Source organism: Coregonus lavaretus (assembly GCF_964263955.1).
Source record: "Coregonus lavaretus genome assembly, chromosome: 20".
Taxonomy (NCBI): domain Eukaryota; kingdom Metazoa; phylum Chordata; class Actinopteri; order Salmoniformes; family Salmonidae; genus Coregonus; species Coregonus lavaretus.
Genome location: NC_140007.1, coordinates 37933479 through 37950034, shown reverse-complemented (window position 1 = coordinate 37950034; position 16556 = coordinate 37933479). Strand labels below are relative to the sequence as shown.

The window sequence follows — 16556 nt, the reverse complement described above, 5'->3', positions numbered from 1 at the left end:
CGCCCTCTACCGGCAGCACCATAGTAGCGCCCTAAAGTGGTGATAAATCCAGTCATTCTGGACGGAGGCTAACTACTGTTTTGTCTAAATTAATCCTATAGTGCCTGGAAATACGATGACATTGCTAAAGTAGTCAAATATTTAGCAAGAAACGACTTTGCCAGCATTATTATGTCATCAGATTTACTTTAGCCAGATGTCAATGTTGTCATTAGCTAGCAAAGTTCGTCAAAAATAACTAGCAATGCTAACGTTAGCTAGCTAAAATCCGGTGGCCTCCCCTCAATCTTAGCTAGCTAGCTAACGTTATACTGCATCTACAGCCAATCTGGCGACATCAAAATTATGACAAAAGTTTTTCCTACTAATTATTTGCCTCCTTTTGAATTTCATTGTATTTCCAAGCCACTCTAATGCACTTTTGATGAAATTTCCATCAGCTCTCATTGACGATGCATTGAGTAGAATACTCAGTCGGCATCAGTCCAAAACGAACGTTCAAAGCAATATTGTGACGAAACATGCAACCCGTGAATATAGACTTACATAGACCTAATAATTACATTACAGTGGAGCTTTACAAGGTTTTCCGGAGTGTGGCTGACTCTTAGCAGACCTGGGTTCAAGTAGTATTTATAATCTTTCAAAAACGCTAAGTTTGATTAAGCCTGGCTGGAGTGTCAGCTGGGTGGGTTTGGAACTTTTGGGACAATTCCATTGGTTCCATTGCGCCAGGCAAGCCCAATCCAGGGCAGCTAGTGTATTTGAAAGATAGCTAATGCTAATTAGACCCAGGTGTGAGTTTCCGGTAAAGACTCTTCTCGTGAGTCAGCAGAGTACGATCATGATGTATTTACGAAATGCATATGGTTTTAGAGAGAGCTGCGCAGAGAAGCAGTGTCACACACTCACTCAGAGAGTCTCAGCGCAGCGCAGACCAACTGATTGTAATTCTCTGCAGGGACTGGGCCCTCTCCCTACTCACCCTGGGTGACCACTCCTCCTCTCCCTCTCTCCCTCTCTCCTTCACTTGGCAAGCAGAGAGGTGTTTGTGGGAAGGGAGAGGATGCGGGTGCACCACAAAGTGGAAGCAATGTGACAGTATTCACTAGAGAGTATTAGGGCAGTGTATCATTGCGGTCACGTTCTCTCTAAACTGTCAGGGTAAGTAAGGGATTTAGGCTAGAGAGCCCTGGGGGAGGGAGGGAGGGTGTGTGTGTGTGTGTGGATTGCTTCTTCTATCCTTGTGGGGATCTAAAATCCCCAAAAGTCGCCACAAGAATATTATTTCCCAATGTCCCAGGAACGTAATGTTTGAACACAACTGTGAATAGATTGGGAGACATGAGAGTACTAAGTGGAAAGTGCCCTAACAACAGCACAGGGGAGAGGGGAATTAAAAAAGGGAACGAGAGGAGGGAGGGAGAGAAAGCTGGACAGAGCACATGAGGGAGCATTGAGATGCTAGGCTAGGCTAACCAAGGTCCTGAGGGCTATTGGAAGTTACAGCTTCCTATATTTATTGGTCATTTTTTACTATTTCGTTTATTTATTGGTCAATTCTGCAATGCTGTAAATACATTAGCTCCACTTGCAATGAAATACCACCCTTCCATTAATATACTACCCTTCCATTAATATACCACCATCCATTAATATACTACCATTTAATTAATATACCACCCTTTAATTAATATACTACCCTCCCATTAATATACCACCCTTCAATTAATATACTACCCTTCCAATGAATACGGTTACATGCACACAATAATGTGATTATTGTGGATAGTCAGATTAATATAATCGTTTGATTAAATGCATAGCGCATTTATTGTCGGATATTATTCATCCTAATCAGACAGGCTTTTTACATGGACGATACGTTGGAGATAATATATGACAAGTACTAAAACAATAGAACACTATGACAAATCTGGGAAACCAGGCCTGGTATTCATAGCTGACTTTGAAAAGGCTTTTGATAAAGTACGACTGGAATTTATATATAAATGCCTAGAATATTTTAATTTTGGAGAATCTCTTATACAACGGGTTAAAGTTATGTATAGTAACCCTAGGTGTAAAATAGTAAATAATGGCTACTTCTCAGAAAGTATTAAACTGTCAAGAGGAGTAAAACAAGGTTGTCAACTATCGGCATATCTATTTATTATGGCCATCGAAATGTTAGCTATTAAAATCAGATCCAACAATATTATCAAGGGGCTAGAAATCCAGGGCTTAAAAACAAAGGTGTCATTGTACACATTGTACGCTGTCATTGTATTCATGTTTTCTTTTAAATCCACAATTTGGATCCATCCACAGCCTCTTAGAGGATCTATATAATTTTTCTAACCTCTCTGGATGTACTATATTATGTATTAGATCACTAAAATGTTTAACTTTTACATTACCGTATAGTTTACCATTTAAATGGTCTGACGGTGAAGTGGACATATTCGGTATTCATATCCCGAAATAAATACATTATCTCACTACAATACATTTTAATAGAAAGTTAGCAAAAAATATTCAATTTTATTTCGAACGGTAAGCCTGACAAAACTAAACGGGCCTATTTATATAATGAATATGAATTCGGAGGGCAGAAATGATTAAATATTAAAGCATTAGACCTCTCACTAAAGGCTTCAGTCATACAAAAGTTATACTTAAATTTAAACTGGTTTTCTAACAGATTAGTAAGAATGTCTCACCCCAAGTTCATGGCCTTGGTCGCAGGTTCAGGAATGGCTGAAGAATTCCAACATTTCCCTGGAGCTAACTCTGCAGTGCTGGGTGATTTGAAAATTCATAGTCAATTGATCAAAAATATAATAATACTCTTAGCAAAAATGTGTATCTTTAATTTACAATCTTCAGAAACTATGAGAATAGAAAGGTTCAGAACTTTTGTGAAACAGCACAGTTGAAAAATATATGGCAAATAGAAATCAAAACTGGATGGTCTTCAGCGATAGATGGGAGGGATTGAGGGTAGCTGAAGGATGGGACTAAAAACAAACAAACGATAACTATTGTAAAATATACTGTGTCCATCAAATGTATATAGTATGTATGAGCTGGAAGTAGAAGCCTAAGTGTTGTTGTACATTTGTTTACTCCAATTAGGGGAGGGGTGGTAGGGTTAGGGGAAAATAATAATATATATTTTTATATATACAGTGCATTCGGAAAGTATTCAGATCCCTTGACTTGTTCCACACTTTGTTACGTTACAGCCTTATTCTAAAATTGATTAAATTATTTTTTCCCCTCATCAATCTACACACAATACCCCATAATGACAAAGCAAAAAAGGTATTTTAGAAATGTTTGCAAATTGATTAAAAATAAAAACACTGGGTTCAAGTCTTGGCTGGGACACTCAAGGACATTCAGAGACTTGTCACGAAGCCACTCCTGCGTTGTCTTGGCTGTGTGCTTAGGGTCGTTGTCCTGTTGGAAGGTGAACCTTCGCCCCAGTCTGAGGTCCTGAGCAGGTTTTCATCAAGGATCCCCACAGCATGATGCTGCCACCACCATGCTTCACTATAGGGATGGTGCCTGCCAAGTTTCCTCCAGACGTGACGCTTGGCATTCAGGCCAAAGACTTCAATCTTGGTTTCATCACACCAGAGAATCTTGTTTCTCATAGTCTGAGTCTTTTAGGTGCCTTTTGGCAAACTCCAAGCAGGCTGTCATGTGCCTTTTACTGAGGAGTGGCTTCTGTCTGGCCACTCTACCATAAAGGCCTGATTGGTGGAGTGCTGGAAGGTTCTCCCATCTCCACAGAGGAACTCTGGAGCTCTGTCAGAGTGACCATCGGGTTCTTGGTCATCTCCCTGACCAAGGCACATCTCCCCCGATTGCTCAGTTTGTGCGGGCGGCCAGCTCTAGGAAGAGTCTTGGTGGTTCCAAACTTCTTACATTTAAGAATGATGGAGGCCACTGTGTTGTTGGGGACCTTCAATGCTGCAGACTGTTTTTGGTACCCTTCCAGAGGAGCTGCTCTTCCTCCCGGGGAAGGACTGCCCGCTCCATAATCTCGCCATCACGGTTGACAACTCCATTGTGTCCTCCTCCCAGAGTGCAAAGAACCTTGGCGTGACCCTGGACAACACCCTGTCGTTCTCCGCTATCATCAAAGCGGTGACCCGATCCTGCAGGTTCATGCTCTACAACATTCGCAGAGTACGACCCTACCTTACACAGAAAGCGGCACAGGTCCTAATCCAGGCACTTGTCATCTCCCGTCTGGATTACTGCAACTCGCTGTTGGCTGGGCTCCCTGCCTGTGCCATTAAACCCCTACAACTTATCTAGAACGCTGCAGCCCATCTGGTGTTCAACCTTCCCAAGTTCTCTCATGTCACCCCGCTCCTCCGCACACTCCACTGGCTTCCAGTTGAGGCTCGCATCTACTACAAGACCATGGTGCTTGCCTACGGAGCTGTGAGGGGAACGGCACCCCTTTACCTTCAGGCTCTGATCAGAACCTACACCCAAACGAGGGCACTACGTTCATCCACCTCTGGCCTGCTAGCCTCTACGGAAGCACAGTTCCCGCTCAGCCCAATCAAAGCTATTCGCTGCTCTGGCACCCCAATGGTGGAACAAGCTCCCCCACGACGCCAGGACAGCGGAGTCACTGACCACCTTCCGGAGACACTTGAAACCCTACCTCTTTAAGGAATACCTGGAGTAGTATACAAATAATCCTTCTACACCCCCCCCTCCCCCACCCCCCCATAAAAAACAAAAACAAAATAAAAAAACTAGTGGTTGTCCCACTGGCTATCATAAGTTGAATGCACCAATTTGTGGATAAGAGCGTCTGCTAAATGATGTAAATGTAAATGTAAATGTAATCTGTGCCTCGACACAATCCTGTCTCTGAGCTCTACGGACAATTGCTTCGACCTTTTGCTCTGACATGAACTGTCAACTGTGGGACCTTATATAGACAGGTATGTGCATTTCCGAATCATGTCCAATCAATTGAATTTACCACAGGTGGAGTGCAATCAAGTTGTAAAAACATCTCAAGGATGATCAATGGAAACAGGATGCACATGAGCTAAAACATTTTTTTAACCTGTTTTCACTTTGTCATTATGGGGTATTATGTATAGATTGATGAGGAAAACATTTAATTTAATCAATTTTAGTATAAGGCTGTAACGTAACAAAATGTGGAAAAGGTCAAGGGGTCTGAATACTTTCTGAATGCACTGTATATATTTACAAAAATATATACACTACCGTTCAAAGGTTTGGGGTCACTTAGAAATGTTTTTGAAAGAAAAGCCATTTTTTTGTCAATTTAAATAACATAAAATTGATCAGAAATACAGTGTAGACATTGTTAATGTTGTAAATGGCTATTGTAGCTGGAAACGGCTGATTTTTAATGGAATATCTACATAGGCGTACAGAGGCCCATTATCAGCAACCATCAGTCCTGTGTTCCAATGGCACGTTGTGTTTGCTAATTCAAGTTTATCATTTTAAAAGGCTAAGTGATCATTAGAAAACCCTTTTGCAATTATGTTAGCACAGCTGAAAACTGTTGTGCTGATTAAAGAAGAAATAAAACTGGCCTTCTTGAGACTAGTTGATTATCTGGAGCATCAGCAATTGAAAAATCCAGTGTCTGTGTTCTTTTGACCATCTTAATCTTTTATTTTTATTGGCCAGTCTTTGCAACTCTGCCTAGGTCAGCATCCCGGAGTCGCCACTTCACTATTGATGTTGAGACTGGTGTTTTGCGGGTACTATTTAATGAAGCTGCCAGTTGAGGACCTGTGAGGCGTCTGTTTCTCAAACTAGACACTCTAATGTATTTGTCCTCTTGCTCAGTTGTGCACCGGGGCCTCCCACTCCTCTTTCTATTCTGGTTAGAGCCAGTTTGCGCTGTTCTGTGAAGGGAGTAGTACACAGCGTTGTACGAGATCTTCAGTTTCTTAGCAATTTCTCGCATGGAATAGCCTTCCTTTCTCAGAACAAGAGTAGACTGACGAGTTTCAGAAGAAAGTTATTTGTTTCTGGCCATTTTGAGCCTGTAATCGAACCCACAATTGCTGATGCACCAGATACTCAACTAGTCTCAAGAAGGACAGTTTTATTGCTTCTTTAATCAGCACAACAGTTTTCAGCTGTGCTAACATAATTGCAAAAGGGTTTTCTAATGATCAATTAGCCTTTTAAAACGATAAACTTGGATTAGCAAACACAACGTGCCATTGGAACACAGGACTGATGGTAGCTGATAATGGTCCTCTGTACGCCTATGTAGATATTCCATTAAAAATCAGCCATTTCCAGCTACAATAGCCATTTACAACATTAACAATGTCTACACTGTATTTCTGATCAATTTGATGTTATTTTAATGGACAAAAAATGGCTTTTCTTTCGAAAACAAGGACATTTCTAAGTGACCCCAAACTTTTGAACGGTAGTGTATATATGGGGGATTGGAAATGATGCAGACAATTACATTGATGTAAGGCACAATCTATCTGCAATATTAAAGCTGATCTACCACCTAAAAATAAAATAAAATAAAATATATATATATATATATTATTAAAAAAATAATAATATAGGACTAGAATTAGATGCAGAAGGTTTTAACTTCTCTTCACGAAGATTGATTGGTTATGGGTCTGAATAAATAACTGCTATAGCCTACCGCCATCGCGTGTTCACTCTTCTTTTAAACTACCCGTGAGTTCTATTGGTTGCTATATTTAACATTCAGCAAACAAGAGCTTGCGTCGCTCTTCGAATAGTCTATTGGTATAAGAAATGCAACAACAAAAAAATAATGTCCAGCAAGCTATTCTAGTCTAGCTTTTTGGATGCAATTTGAATGGAGTTGGTGGAGAGAGAAAGACTGCGAGAGAGTGCTCGCTCGTGCACTGATTTAAAGCAACTATATTTGAGTGATAGGCTGTTTTAAAACTCTGCAGCTGCAATAAATAAATAAAATCTTTACAATTAAAAAATGTAGACAGGCATTATGTCTTTATATTACTGCAGCTTAGACTATGCTGCAGCAAATGTAGGCCTACCTGTCACAAGAAAAAAAGTTACCATGATGAGATGATAGGTCTATATGCATTGTGAACAGTGCTCCATACTGAGATGGGCTGTCTGTCCCCACCCTGAGCATTGATTATTCATCATGCAGAGGCCATAGAGAAGACAGATTTAAACATTGCATATAATTTAACAGTTGCATTTCACGCCATGCTGTTCATATAAATAATTTATTATAATTTACCGGTTTTTCACAGTTATTTATCCCGGGAAAGGTGAGGCAGACAGGGGAGGTGGGGGAGACGGGGGAGACGGGGAAGGTGGGGAAGATGGGGGAGGTGGGGAAGACAGGGGAGGTGGGGTAGACAGGGGAGGTGGGGGAGACGGGGGAGGCAGGGGGGAGGTGGGGAAGATGGGGGAGGTGGGGAAGACGGGGGAGGTGGGGTAGACAGGGAGAGGTGGGGGAGACAGGGGGAGGAGGGGGAGACAGGGAGGAGGTGGGGGAGACTGGTTGGGGAGAGGTGGGGGAGATGAAGCAGAGTACTGAAATATCTCAGACAGAGATGGGGATGGTTAATTCACTCTCCAAACTACCTTTTTTCCACAAAGGCACGGCCAAAATGCTGCTGACATTTTCTGAAGGTGCAACATCAACCTGGAATGTGGTGTTAATCCTGTGAATGTGTTTCAGCTCCAGAAGGGGATGAATGAATGAAGAAGGCCTTTATTTGGCCTGCTGGGACTGGCTGGACCCAACAGTAAACAGCAGGGGCATTGAAAAGGACATGATGCCAGCTAAAGCTAAAGCTGGCAATGCCAGCTAAATTACTTTATTTCCTGCCACCACTGAAAGGTGACTTGATTACATTACTATTGCTATTCCATTGTGACTGTTATGACTAGACCTCTGGAAACGCAGGTTAGCGTTTATCATCATGAATCTTGTTCTGTAGGCAGCTCTGCAGAGTGGTCACTAGCTAGCACAGCCACAAAGTCATACAATCTAACCCTAACATTAACCACACTGCTAACCCTAATCTTAAATTAAGACCAAAAAGCTAATTTTTGTTTTCATGAATTCTTTGACAATATAGCCAATTTTGACTTTGCAGCTGGCCTATCTAAGGGGAAATCGCTCAGTTCGGCCTCCAGGATAAGACTCATGAGAAACGTCAACCTGCTCTGGAAACATTCATCAATTATTAAATTTTCACCTCACTGCATTGATCCAAAAGGAAAACAGCCACAACAGAATGACTTAGATATTGGAGTTGATGATGATTGATTATGGACAAGTGTATATAAATTCCTGTCTGGGGTTACACAACTAAAGACATGGTTGTAAAGGGTTTGAGAACGAGTGAGTGATTGGGGTTGGTATGTTTGTACCGAGGTCAGATCAGGATACTTCACAGAAAAGATTAAAACACCTAAAAACAAGATCAGTGATGTTTACTGCTGTGACGTCAACGACTGCCATCATCCTCTTGACTGACGGCCTGAAGATAAACATAATAACACACTAATTAGTGATCCAGTTTCACTTTAAGGCCAAAGTTAAGGTGATCTTCGTAACACTTTACAACGTTAAACAGGACTTTAACAGGGCTTATAATAGTTTATAAATTAGACGTAAATAGGTATAACTGACGCTTGCCAAATAGTAAGCTAATGTTGCTGTAATGTTTACTATTGATTTATACACTACTTATACAACCTTTATAAGCTATACCTTAAAGCAAATTTTACCGTTGTCTTACCAAAACATTCTCCATACTTCCATATATTCTTCCCATAAGACAATGTAGTGGTTATCAGACAAAAATAACAATATCTCTATAGGCCTAATTGTATAGGCAGGCACTGTAGGAGGAGAACATCTCCCCAGTTGTATGACCCAACAGCCCCATTCAACACCTGCAGGTTCATGCTCTACAACATTCGGAGAGTACGACCCTGCCTTACACAGGAAGCGGCACAGGTCCTAATCCAGGCACTTGTCATCTCCCGTCTGGATTACTGCAACTTGCTGTTGGCTGGGCTCCCTGCCTGTGCCATTAAACCCCTACAACTCATCCAGAATGCCGCAGCCCGTCTGGTGTTCAACCTTCCCAAGTTCTCTCACGTCACCCCCCTCCTCCGCACACTCCACTGGCTTCCAGTTGAAGCTCGCATCCGTTACAAGACCATGGTGCTTGCCTATGGAGCAGTGAGGGGAACGGCACCTCCGTACCTTCAGGCTCTGATCAGTCCCTACACCCAAACGAGGGCATTGCGTTCATCCACCTCTGGCCTGCTGGCTCCCCTTCCTCTGCGGAAGCATAGTTCCCGCTCAGCACAGTCAAAACTGTTCGCTGCTCTGGCACCCCAATGGTGGAACAAGCTCCCTCACGACGCCAGGACAGCGGAGTCACTCACCACCTTCCGGAGACATTTGAAACCCCACCTCTTTAAGGAATACCTGGGATAGGATAAAGTAATCCTTCTACCCCCCCCCCCCCCCACCCCAAAAAAAATAAAAAATAAAAATAAAAAAATGTTGTAAAGTGGTTAACCCACTGGCTATAGGGTGAATGCACCAATTTGTAAGTCGCTCTGGATAAGAGCGTCTGCTAAATGACTTAAATGTAAATGTAAATGTAAACATCCAACAGCCCCATTCTACTGATAACTAGGGCCGGGATGATACCAGTTTCGCAATACACATTAGTATCGTGGCAAGGAAACAAAACACAAAGCGGATTTGACTTCTTTAGGAAAACAGCCCTAATGTTGGAAACAAACATCATTATGTTGTCATCCAGAGTCACATTTATTTATTTTCCAAGCTATAGCACACAATATTTTACATTCAGCAGGTTTTTAAAGGACCAAAGTGTAATACTGCATTATGTTTTCATTTTTGCCATGGAAAACATATTGCGATACTGGTATCGTCCCAGCTCTACTGATAAGAGCACTGAAGCCTTTTTTAAACCACTATTCAAATCTCTTCTGTGGGGAGTTCATGTCACCCTTTGATGAAGTTGCAGAATGTTCTGGTGACTACAGAATGCAGCATATTCCATTTAGCATGGCTTCAAGAGGGAGAGAGAGAGAGAGAGAGAGAGAGAGAGAGAGAGAGATAGAGAGATAGAGAGATAGAGAGATAGAGAGATAGAGAGATAGAGAGATAGAGAGATAGAGAGATAGAGAGAGAGATAGAGAGAGAGATAGAGAGAGAGATAGAGAGATAGATAGAGAGATAGAGAGATAGAGAGATAGATAGATAGATAGATAGATAGATAGATAGATAGATAGAAAGAAAAAAAGAGAGTAGTATTGTAGAGAAGCCTCCAATATTAAAGCAGAGCCTCTCTCGCTCTGTCCCTCTCCCTCCCTCAACTCTCCCTCTCTCTCCGTCTCTCTCTCCCTCCCTCAACTCTACCCCTCTCTCTCCCTCAACTCTCCAACTGTCAACTCTCCCCCTCAACTGCCTCTCTCTCTCTCTCTCTCTCTCTCTCTCTCTCTCTCTCTCTCTCCTCTCTCTCTCTCTCTCTCTCTCTCTCTCTCTCTCTCTCTCTCTCTCTCAACTCTCCCCCTCCCTCCCTCCCTCCCTCTCAGTACACAGTAGAAGCTGAGAAATACTCTCAGTCAGCCTGGCCCACTCTGTAATATTTGCCATAATATTTGTCCATTAAATACCTGAGCAGTGGAAGGCTTTTCACATGTCTGTCTGAGTAGGTCACAGAAGGCTACTGTATGCCAGTATCTGTGTGACTAGACAGTCAGGAGGAAGTGCCCTGTCCTGTATTTATTCATTCATTCATTCAAGCATCTCCAAGTAAGAGAGCTGAACTAGGATCATGTCCCTGCCGTCCATATAATCTTATTCATTATAATCTAAAAGGCTAAACTGATTCTACATCAGCATCCTACTCTGAGATACTTTATGAGTAGGACTGCAAGCTACAATGTTATGTTAATGTGGACTTACTATTAATTGATGTTATGGTTTGTCAGTGCTGTATTTACAAATAAGCATAAGGCACATCTGAGGTAATCATCAATTCATCACAGATAAGAGCTCTGCTCTTCACACTCTGCTGGTGAATGTCAATGAGGTGGCAGAGGGCAGGATGAGACAAAATCCCAGTCAGCTTCATCGATCAGATCACAGTGTGTGTGTGTGTGTGTGTCTGTGTGTGTCTGTGTGTGTGTGTTTGTCTGTGTGTGTATGTGTGTGTCTGTATGTGTCTGTCTGTGTGTGTGTGTGTGTGTGTGTCTGTGTCTGTGTGTGTGTGTGTGTGTGTCTGTCTGTGTGTGTGTGTGTCTGTGTGTGTGTCTGTCTGTGTGTGTCTGTGTGTGTCTGTGTGTGTATGTATGTGTGTATGTGTGTGGGTGTCTGTGGGTGTCTGTGTGTGTCTGTGTGTGTGTCTGTGTGTGTCGGGATAAAGAGAGAGAACAAGACTACCGATTTAGAGAGAGCGAGAAAGAGAGAAAGAGAGAAAGAGAGCATAAACGACCTTGAGACAGCATAGCAGAAAGAGACCACAGCAGAGTATAGGCTAGTAGTGTGGCAGTTCTGTACAGTCTGTCACCCACTGTTTAACCAGCAGAGCAGGCAGCCAAATGATGGATGCTTCCACTGTGCAGTAGATCGAGTATCTGTATGACACCCCATAAATTAATGATTTCTGCTGTTCAGTATAGAACTATTTATCAATCTCTCTTGAGGCAGAACAAGATGGCACCGATAGACATGGTCACCTGGTTCCTGGCTCCTAAGCAACTTTGCAGTATTTTTTGTGTGTGTTATTTCTCACATGATTAGCTCAGAAAGTTTTTTGCATTATTACATACAGCCAAAAATAACTTTGGGATATTAGAGCAGCGGTAACTCACCAGCATTTCGACCAGAAATACGACTTTCCTGTGCAAACCATCCACCGCTTCTGAGGATATTACTCGCTAATATTCAGTCCCTGGACAATAAAGTAGACAAGCTCAGGGCAAGGATCTCCTTCCAGAGTGGCATCAGGAACTGTAACAGAATCATGGCTCTCTCCAGATATACTGTCCCCGTCCATACAGCCAGCTGTGTTCTCAGTACATCGCGCAGACAGCAATAAAGAACTCTCCGGGAAAAATAAAGGCAGAGGTGTATGTTTCATGATAAATTACTCATGGTGTGATTGTAGTAACGTACCGGAACTCAAGTCCTTTTTTTTCACCGGACCTAGAATACCTCACAATCAAATGCTGACCGCATTACCTCCTGAGAGAATTCTATTCGGTCATCGTCACAGCCGTGTATATTTCCCCTCAAACCGATACCTCGACGGCTCTCAAGGAATTACACTGGACTTTGTGCAAACTAAAACTGCATATCATGAGGCCACATTTATTGTAGCTGGGGACTTAAATAAAGCAACCAAAGTTTTACATTGCCTGCGCTACTCACGCATCTCCATTCTGCTACTCACTTCCTATGGGCAGAAACTCAAACAGGTAGTACCCGTGGTAAGGACTGTTCAACACTGGTCTGACCAATCGGAAACCATGCTTCAAGATTGTTTTGATCACGCAGACTGGGATATGTTCCGGGTTGCCCCTGAGAATAACATTACCATATACGCTGACACGGTGACTGAGTTCATCAGGAAGTGTATAGGGGATGTTGTTCCCACCCCATGACGATTAAAAACTATACAAACCAAAATCCGTTGTCACGATCGTCTGAAGGATTGGACCAAAGCGCAGCGTTGCGAGTGAACATGATGACTTTATTAATTAAAGCAACCACGAAGAAAACAACAAATAACAATACGTGAAGTTCTAAACTGAAAATACGACTAACAGCTACAAAGAAACAATAACCCACAACCACAAGGTGAAAACACACAGAATATATATGGCTCCCAATCAGAGATAACGAGCCGAACAGCTGACACTCGTTACCTCCGATTGGGAGTCATTAACCAAATTACCAAAAACACAAACAAATGAAACTCACCCCTACCCAACACCACCAAATGAAATACACCCAAAAGAAAAATGAACAACCCTGGCTCAAAATCAACGTCCATAGAGCCAGAGTGTTACAGTACCCCCCCCTAAAGGTGCGAACTCCGGGCGCACCAACATCAGGACTAGGGGAGGGTCTGGGTGGGCGTCTGTCCACGGTGGTGGCTCTGGCCCCGGTCGTGATCCCCACCCCACCACAGTCACAACCTGCTTCGGTAGCCTCCTCCCAATGACCACCCTCCACCTAACCCCACCTGGACTAAGGGGCAACCCCGGACTAAGGGGCAGCATCGGCCTAAGGGGCAGCACCGGGATAAGGGGCAGCACCGGGATAAGGGGCAGCACCGGGACAAGGGGCAGCACCGGACTACGGGGCAGCACCGGGCTAAAGGGCAGCACCGGACTAAGGGGCAGCACCGGACTAAGGGGCAGTACCGGACTACGGGGCAGCACCGGGCTAAGGGGCGGCACCGGACTCAGGTGCAGCACCGGACTAAGGGGCAGCACCGGGCTAAAGGGCAGCACCGGGCTAAGGGGCAGCACCTGACTAGATGGCGGATCCTGGCTGGCTGGCTCTGGCGGATCCTGGCGGGACGGCTCTGGCGGATCCTGGCGGGACGTCTCTGGCGGATCCTGGCGGGACGGCTCTGGCGGATCCAGGCTGGACGGCTCTGGCGGATCCTGGCGGGACGGCTCTGGCGGATCCTGGCGGGCCGGCTCTGGCGGATCCTGGCTGGACGGCTCTGGCGGATCCTGGCTGGACGGCTCTGGCGGATCCTGGCGGGACGGCTCTGGCGGATCCAGGCTGGACGGCTCTGGCGGATCCAGGCTGGACGGCTCTGGCGGATCCTGGCGGGACGGCTCTGGCGGATCCGGGCTGACCGGCTCTGGCGGATCCTGGCTGGCCGGCTCTGGCTGATCCTGGCTGGACGGCTCTGGCGGATCCTGGCGGGACGGCTCTGGCGGATCCGGGCTGACCGGCTCTGGCGGATCCTGGCTGGCCGGCTCTGGCTGATCCTGGCTGGACGGCTCTGGCGGATCCTGGCGGGACGGCTCTGGCGGATCCGGGCTGACCGGCTCTGGCGGATCCTGGCTGGCCAGCTCTGGCGGATCCTGGCTGGCTGACGGGTCTGGCTGCTCATGGCTGGCTGACGGATCTGGCTGCTCATGGCTGGCTGACGGATCTGGCTGCTCATGGCTGGCTGACGGATCTGGCTGCTCATGGCTGGCTGACGGATCTGGCTGCTCATGGCTGGCTGACGGATCTGGCTGCTCATGGCTGGCTGACGGATCTGGCTGCTCATGGCTGGCTGACGGATCTGGCTGCTCATGGCTGGCTGACGGGTCTGGCTGCTCATGGCTGGCTGACGGATCTGGCTGCTCATGGCTGGCTGACGGATCTGGCTGCTCATGGCTGGCTGACGGGTCTGGCTGCTCATGGCTGGCTGACGGGTCTGGCTGCTCATGGCTGGCTGACGGATCTGGCTGCTCATGGCTGGCTGACGGGTCTGGCTGCTCATGGCTGGCTGACAGATCTGGCTGCTCATGGCTGGCTGATGGTGCTGGCTGCTCATGGCTGGCTGACGGGTCTGGCTGCTCATGGCTGGCTGACGGGTCTGGCTGCTCATGGCTGGCTGACAGATCTGGCTGCTCATGGCTGGCTGATGGTGCTGGCTGGGAGGCTGGCGGTGGAGGCGGACCCCAGCCTCGGATAGCAGTCATCACCTCCAGCAGGGCGGCTCCCATCTGCAGGATCTGCTCTTTCTGGTTCCGAACCTGAGCTTCCAGTCTAGTATGGGCTGCGTCGGCTCCTGCTGATTCCATAGCAGGTGTCTGATTCTGTCTGGCGGACGGCTCTGCAGGCTCATGGCAGACGGACGGCTTTGCAAGCTCAGTACAGACGGGCGGCTTATGCAGCGCTTGGCAGACGGGCAGTTCAGATGCCCTAGGGCAGACGGCAGACTCTGGCCGGCTGGCGACGCACATCGTGGACCTGGTGCGTGGAGTAGGAACAGACCGGCCCGTACCGGGAACACCCACCACTGGCCTTAACTGGGGATCAAGAACGGACCGGACCAGACTGGGAACACACTTCAGTCTCTCATGCCGTGCCACAACAACTTCCCTCCCTCTACTCGCCAATGGCTCCCGTAATCCGATAGCCTTCTCTCCAGCTCTACCCGTGGCAGCCTCCTGCTGCCCAGGCGCCCAAGCCATGTGCCCCCCCCCAAAAAATTTTTGGGGAGTAACCACGGGCTTCCAGCCTCGACTCCGCGCTTCCTCTTCGTACCACCTCCTCTCGGCTGCAGCTGCCTCCAGCTCTTCACGAGGGCGGTGATATTCCTCCTCATACCACCTCCTCTCGGCTGCAGCTGCCTCCAGCTCTTCACGAGGGCGGTGATCTTCCTCCGGTTGTGCCCAAGGACCCTTTCCAGCCCGAATCTCCTCCCAAGTCCAAAAATCCTTAGGAGGCGTCCATACATCCTGCGTAGGTAGGTCCTGTTGCCGCTTGTTACGCCGCTTGGTCCTCTTGTGGTGGGTTATTCTGTCACGATCGTCTGAAGGATTGGACCAAAGCGCAGCGTTGCGAGTGAACATGATGACTTTATTAATTAAAGCAACCACGAAGAAAACAACAAATAACAATACGTGAAGTTCTAAACTGAAAATACGACTAACAGCTACAAAGAAACAATAACCCACAACCACAAGGTGAAAACACACAGAATATATATGGCTCCCAATCAGAGATAACGAGCCGAACAGCTGACACTCGTTACCTCCGATTGGGAGTCATTAACCAAATTACCAAAAACACAAACAAATGAAACTCACCCCTACCCAACACCACCAAATGAAATACACCCAAAAGAAAAATGAACAACCCTGGCTCAAAATCAACGTCCATAGAGCCAGAGTGTTACATCCGTGGATAGATGGCAGCATTCGTGCAAAACTGAAAGCGCGAACCACCGCATTTAACCACGGCAAGGTGACTGGGAATATGGTCGAGTACAAACAGGTCAATTATGTAATAAAAGAGGCAAAACGTCAGTACAGAGACAAAGTGCAGTCGCAATTCAACGGCTCAGACACAAGATGTATGTGGCAGGGACTCCAGACAATCACTTATTATAAAGAGAAAACCAGCCACGTCGCTGACATCGACATCTTGCTATGGGACAAGCTAAACACCTTCTTCGCCCGCTTCGAGGAAAACACAGTGCTGCCGACGCGAGCCACCGCCGCTTCCGAGGACTGTGAGCTCTCTTTCTCCGTGGCCGACGTGAGTAAGACATTTAAGCGAGTTAACCATCGCAAGGCTGGCGGCCCAGACGGCATTCCTAGCCGTGTCCTAAGCGCATGCGCAGACCAGCTGGCTGTAGAATTTATAGACATATTGTGGCTTGCGAAGGTATTCACCCCCCTTGGCATTTTACCTATTTTGTTGCCTTACAACCTGGGTGCATGCTCAGCCCTCTCCTGTACTCCCTGTT

General features: G+C 46.0%; 1 pseudogene across 1 annotated transcript in view; it reads right to left on the bottom strand.

The window, feature by feature from the left end:
• LOC311148154 (low-density lipoprotein receptor-related protein 1-like) overlaps positions 1–16556 on the bottom strand; it is a 186430-nt pseudogene that overhangs the window by 145779 nt on the left and 24095 nt on the right. The window lies entirely within an intron of this gene.